Raw genomic sequence first — 5775 nt, 5'->3', positions numbered from 1 at the left:
GTCAAGAATCAATTGCAGGCCATGATAGAGCTATTGAGGTTTTTTAAAAGTCACTTCCTGAAGAAACAGATATTTGGCATAGAGATGGCCGAGCCTAAAACAATCTTAGTAGGTATGCATAGTTTTTGAATAGATGCTTCCAATAGAGGTAGCAGTCAGTAATCCCTCTTACTTTCTCTCTCTCTCTCTCTCTCTCTCTCTCTCTCCTCTCTCTCTCCTACTCTTTCTCTCCCTCCCTGTCTCTCTCTCTCTCTCTCTTCTTCCCTCCCTCTCTCTCTCCCTTTCTCTCCCTCCCTCCCTTTCTCTCTCTCCCTCTCTCACCTTCCCTCTCCCCCATCTCTCTCTCTCTCTCTCTCACACACACACACACACATGCGTGCACAAGATTGCAAACTAGATTCCCAAATATATTAACCCTTTAAGGTTTTCCTTTCCATTATTCTCTTTCTGCTGAGTTATTTTCCCCACAATTATTTTCTCAAGAGATATTCTCTGAACTAGGCAACCAATGAAATCACAAAAATATACACCCACATAGAGAAACACAGACTTTTGTCCCTCGGGTTTTGCCTCCTACCCATACTGGTTCTCTCTCTAAAGCAGTCTTTTATAATGTTATTCAAATAACAGGCCACCAGAAATGGTTGCCTCTCAGAGCGCACCTGTGTCTTTCATCAACTCTAATGGAAATTCTGGGAGCAGCCTACCGCTGCTAGGTTCAAGAGTCAAAGAGGGGACAGGGTTTTATGAATTTTTCAGATTGCTGACCAAGAAACATAGTTCATTTCCTACATTATCGACACCATTTAAAAGTGAAGGTCATAATATTTCTGGAACAGAAATTTGGTAACTTTAAAAATAAACGATAGCTTACTTTTATTTCAACACTTTCTCTGGTGTTGAAAAGGAAATACATTATCGAGGCCTTTTGCCAACAATTGGTTGGTAATAAAATGAATAAAAGCCAGTGTGTTGCATAATTCCTTTGCCAGTAAGGAATGAATAAATATAATCTATAATTTCAATACCCTATTCTTTTTTTATTTTTTAAAGATTTTGTTTATTTATTGGACAGAGAGATACAGCGAGCGAGCGAGGGAACACAAGCAGGGGGAGCGGGAGGGGAAGAAGCAGGCTTCCCGCCGAGCAGGGAGCCCGATGTGGGGCTCGATCCCAGGACCCTGGGATCATGACCTGAGCAGACGCTTAACGACTAGCCGCCCGGGCACCCCTCAATACCCTTTCAACACTAGTTACAGATTTTCCGCACCACTGGTGGCTTATTTCATCCTCACACAGACAAATGCGTACAAGACAAGCCATTGTCCCCACAGCACTTTCTTATTATCTTGCTGAAATGTGGTGAAATGCATTACAGTTTCAGGTGACTTCAGGAATGTGGAGAAATACTTTGCCCATTCCCTGAGAAAAAGCTTCGTTATTTTTCTTCATATGAATTCTGCTCCCAGTGATTGACTCGTGTATTAGCGTTTTGAGACCAAAAACTTTTCACAGACTGTTTTTCTAGGGTACAGCTTTACTTATCACAGTCTGTGTTTTCTTCACTCAGGCCCCATTGCCACTGATTAGAAGGAGTAGGTGATTTTGAAAGTTTCTAATCAACAATGGCTACTTGCCTCAATTTGGCTAAGGCATCCTCCTCTGACCGAAGGAAGAATCTTCAAATCACCGATGGCTGGCAGCCCCAAAGGGTGCATAGATGAAGATCCAAGATCAACTTAGGGTATGTTGTGCTGTATATTACTCTACCACATTTCTCCTGGGTCAGCTGTGCGGGGAAGCAGTTGGGTGTACTTACAAATAAAGTTTGAAGGTACCTAGATTTCCATGTACCCATTCAGAGATGCAGAGATGATAACCCTGCCTGTGCCTTTTGAAAAGAGCAGCGGTAGTCATCCTACTTAAGGAGAATCACAAGGGCCTTCCTCCCTTTCAGTCACCTCCTCTCCTGGCCATCTCCCGCCATGGACCCACCCAGACCAAAGCCACTGTATACAGAGACAGCGCCCATCCCTAAGACAAGAAATTGTCTTATGTACTGCCACAGTGACCCTGTTTCATTTCCTAAAGATCAGAGACCAACTCCACTTTGGACTGGTGCAACAAATCCCCAGGACAAAATGGCAAAACCGAAAGCGAAGTTTCGTCCTATGTTTAGTCCCAATTATGAGACACAAGTCTTGACATACTCCTGCCTGTGCTTGTGACATTTGACAGGTAAGAGTCTCCTCAAGTCGGGGTTATTTATTTTAAGCTATAAATGTGACATCTTGTGGGTTCTTCAATGTCAATGGATATAGCTATTTAAATACAAATTATTATACTGAAGGTAATATTGTGAAAAAATGAATAAGGCGGGAGCCTGACCTCCCAAGATACAGTTTGAGCCTTTAGACTTAGTAACTCCCAGAAACTTAGAAACCCAAGTTTGAGAAACACTGCATTTAAAATTAAAAGTTGTCCTTTAGAGAACCATTCAGCACAAAGTCGTTCGGGAGGACAAAGGAATACGCACTGACATCAGCGAGGGGAAAGGGGTAGGGGGTTGTGTCTGTTCTTGCCTTCCTCCTCTCCTCCACTCCTCCTCTCCCATCCTGCTGCTGTCTCCGAGAAGGGGTGCGGTCCCCGTCACTGTCGTTCCTCTAAAATAGCTGTTGTTCACTCTGTTAAGGCAGGTTTTGTCTTGGGTCTCCTTGGTGGAGTTTTTGCATCCCCCAACGCAGATGCTCTTGCAGCTGACTTCTTTTAAAATCCCCTTTGTGGTTCCCACCACACAAACTCCTGGTGAGGTCCCCTGCCCTCCAGAGAGGGACCCGTCTGTTCACTCAAGCACAGCTCGTTCGTCTGTGCAATATCCTCCAGCCCATGAAATCACATACCCTTCCTTCCCAAATGGCATGTTTTTCTGCTGCCCTTCCTCTTTGCGGCGCTGATGGATTAACTCCTGCCAAACTCCGGCCTTTAGAATTCTTAAGGCAAGAGTCATGCAAGAGTCTCTCCACCAGGAGGAGAGAGGAAAAGCCACTCACAGGCTCACATGCACTCACATACGTATGTATTCCTGATGTATGTCAAAGAAAACTTCAAGAAATCTTTATTCCTTTTAGACTGTTGGAAATTACCGTCCCTACACTTTATGGATGCAATGAGGATTCTATCACCCACTGTTCTCAGCTGAAATTCTGTGAAAACAGGGAAAGCAACATTCCCTTTCTGCTTTACAGGTCTGGAAGTTATCGTAAAACAAAAATGAGAGCGGAATTCTTCATACATAAAGCATTCACTGATACAGAGGAAAAACCATTGGACAAGCAAGAACATCACCATTCACACACTGTCTCCGTGTCTTCCCAGCTGCACTCCTGGGTAAGAGTAGCTTTACCTCAGTAAACTTCCTGTTACTCAGCTAGAAAATGAAAAACACACATATACACATACATCTAGAGTATCTGGGACAGGATATCTAGACTATTTAGAACGATAGCTCCCTTATCATTAAATCGAATGCTACAAATTAAAACATTTTATGAGAAAGACATTGCTAAATCATCACCTCCTTAAATGCAGGGACCACGTCTCATTTCCATTTCCATAGCAAGGGCTCAAATGTTCACCAAATGGATAAGTTTTTGAATGAACTTAAAGTGGAAGACATACTAAGACAGCAAGGATGTGAGTGACACCCAAATACCTCTGCGTCCTAATGCCCAGAACTCGTGACTAGGCTTTGTTGCGTACAGAAAGAGAGTTAAGGTTGCAGATGGAATTAAGATTGCTAACCAGCTGACCTTAAGACAGGGAGAGTGTCCTGGGTTATCCAAGTGGGGCCAATGTAATCTCCAAGCTCTTAAAAGTGGAAGAAACCATGACAGGCTGGGAAATTTTTCAGTGCTTGCCATACCCCAATTTTTCTTTCACCTGCAATGAAATTGATGAAAGTGGTTAATTTTCAGTTTCATTCCTGAAACACAGCCCTACAAGATTCTGTCCCGTAATGGGTATACTCTATCCGTATATGCATGCAACAGCAGAAGGAAACTGAAGCACATGATGTTTTGCCAAATTCTTTGTTGCACATGTACAAACATGTGCGTGTGTGTGTGTCCGGCAAATTGCACATGCCTACCCAGCCACATCAGTGAGGAGAAATAGCCTGTGGCCCAGAGCTTTCTATCTTTCTTCCCTGCCATGCTCAGCATGTCTCTCATCTGCAGACTAGTTCCCATTGTCACAAGCTGGCTGCGGCCTTCTCAGGACCCCATTCAGACACAACAGCCCTGAGCAGAAGGAGAGGGACCGTTCATCCGTGTGCCTCTGATAATAAGAGAAGAGCCTTTTCTCCAAGAACCCGAAGGCTTCTCACATCTCACTGGGCAGAAATACAGGGGCATGCCCACATCAGATTCAATAACTGACAAGGATACTGGATCGCAATGACTGGCTTAGATCAATTAGAATTTATTGCTGGGGCCTGGATAGTGTATCTTTCTCAAGTCACATGAGTTGGGGCTATACACTGGATTACAATAAAGGCTCTACAGCAGGAGAAAATGTAGGAACAGCTTTTAGGTAGGCAAACAAGATTTTTTTTTTCTGGTAACACTTCTTGAAACTTCGACATGCTTCCCAACGTGTAGGGAAGAACACCAACTGCAATTGTCCACGGCCAATCTTAGATCATCTCGACTAGCCTATGATGCTATCCCGTCCCAGGAATAGTGTGAAACTTCACTTGAAACGGTGCTAAATTAACTGATTCCATTTAGTCTGCTTTTTATGGGGCTAGAGAAGAAATAAGGTGGGAGCCACAATTCATTTCTTCTGAGAAATTGGGCGATTATATCCACAACCTACTCTGAAAGAACACACACAGTGGCCTGCTATGTACGCTCCCTTTCGTGTATGCCATCAAAGTTTCTGCTGGCCACTTCAGGACAACTCTCAAGACGGCACAAACCTGACAGTAATCACACATTGCTTTTTTTAGATAGAAAAATATATCGTAAAGCAATCTAAGCAATCTTACATCTAACAAATATTTATTGAGCTCCTATTACATTCCCTTGCCTGGGGCTATATGGTAATAATGATTGGCAAAAACAGACATAATTCATGACCTTGTGGAGCTTGAGTCCAGTAGGGAAGACAGGCAATGTTGGCTAACAATAATAATAGAAGCAAATGTAAAATTATCAGTGATAAGTGCCAAGAAATAGATGCAAGGTGGGTCCACAAAGGCACACTCGAGGAGGTAAAGCTGGAGCTTATCTTGTGGGAAGGTAGGAGCCAACTTGGAAAGTAGTGGAGGGGCAAGAGAGTAATCCAGATAGAAGGAGCCTCATGTGAGAATGTTCTGTGGCAAGAGAGAGCATGGCCAGAGAGGTTAGAGCATAGATGAGTGAGGGAGGTGGTGCAGGAGAAAGTCAGAGTTTAAGGGAGGGGCCAGATCATACAGGCACAGGTGACTTATGTTTAGAAATGGAGTCTTTATCCTAAATAGAAAGGGGAATTTCTGAAGTGTCTTGTCCAAGGGGTGGTATCATCAGATTCATATTCTGCCAGGGTGAAGGTCAGATTGCATACAAGAAGGTTACTTTTAAGGCCAATAATGCAATATACCACGTAAAAAATTGTGTCTAGACTATGGTAGAAACTGATAGAAGAATTCAAAAGATGCTCCAGAGGTAAAGATGTCAGAATCCAGTGGTAGATAGGATGAGAGATAAACTAGCATGTCCAAATGCATAGTGGTAC

General features: G+C 43.3%; 1 long non-coding RNA gene across 1 annotated transcript; it reads left to right on the top strand.

Moving 5' to 3' along the window:
• The first annotated feature begins 1578 nt into the window (after positions 1-1578).
• Positions 1579-3450, top strand: LOC148163646 (uncharacterized). Its single transcript, XR_015768759.1, has 3 exons — positions 1579-1744; positions 2092-2238; positions 3246-3450. It is a non-coding gene; the product is annotated as an uncharacterized LOC148163646 (long non-coding RNA).
• Positions 3451-5775: the final 2325 nt, after the last annotated feature.

The sequence above is a fragment of the Eumetopias jubatus genome, unplaced genomic scaffold, assembly GCF_037043125.1.
Source record: "Eumetopias jubatus isolate StellerSeaLion01/CBP00866 unplaced genomic scaffold, mEumJub1_p1.0 scaffold_8, whole genome shotgun sequence".
In the NCBI taxonomy this organism is placed as follows: Eukaryota; Metazoa; Chordata; class Mammalia; order Carnivora; family Otariidae; genus Eumetopias; species Eumetopias jubatus.
Note: the sequence above shows the minus strand (reverse complement) of the source record. Positions and strands in the feature narration are given on the sequence as shown.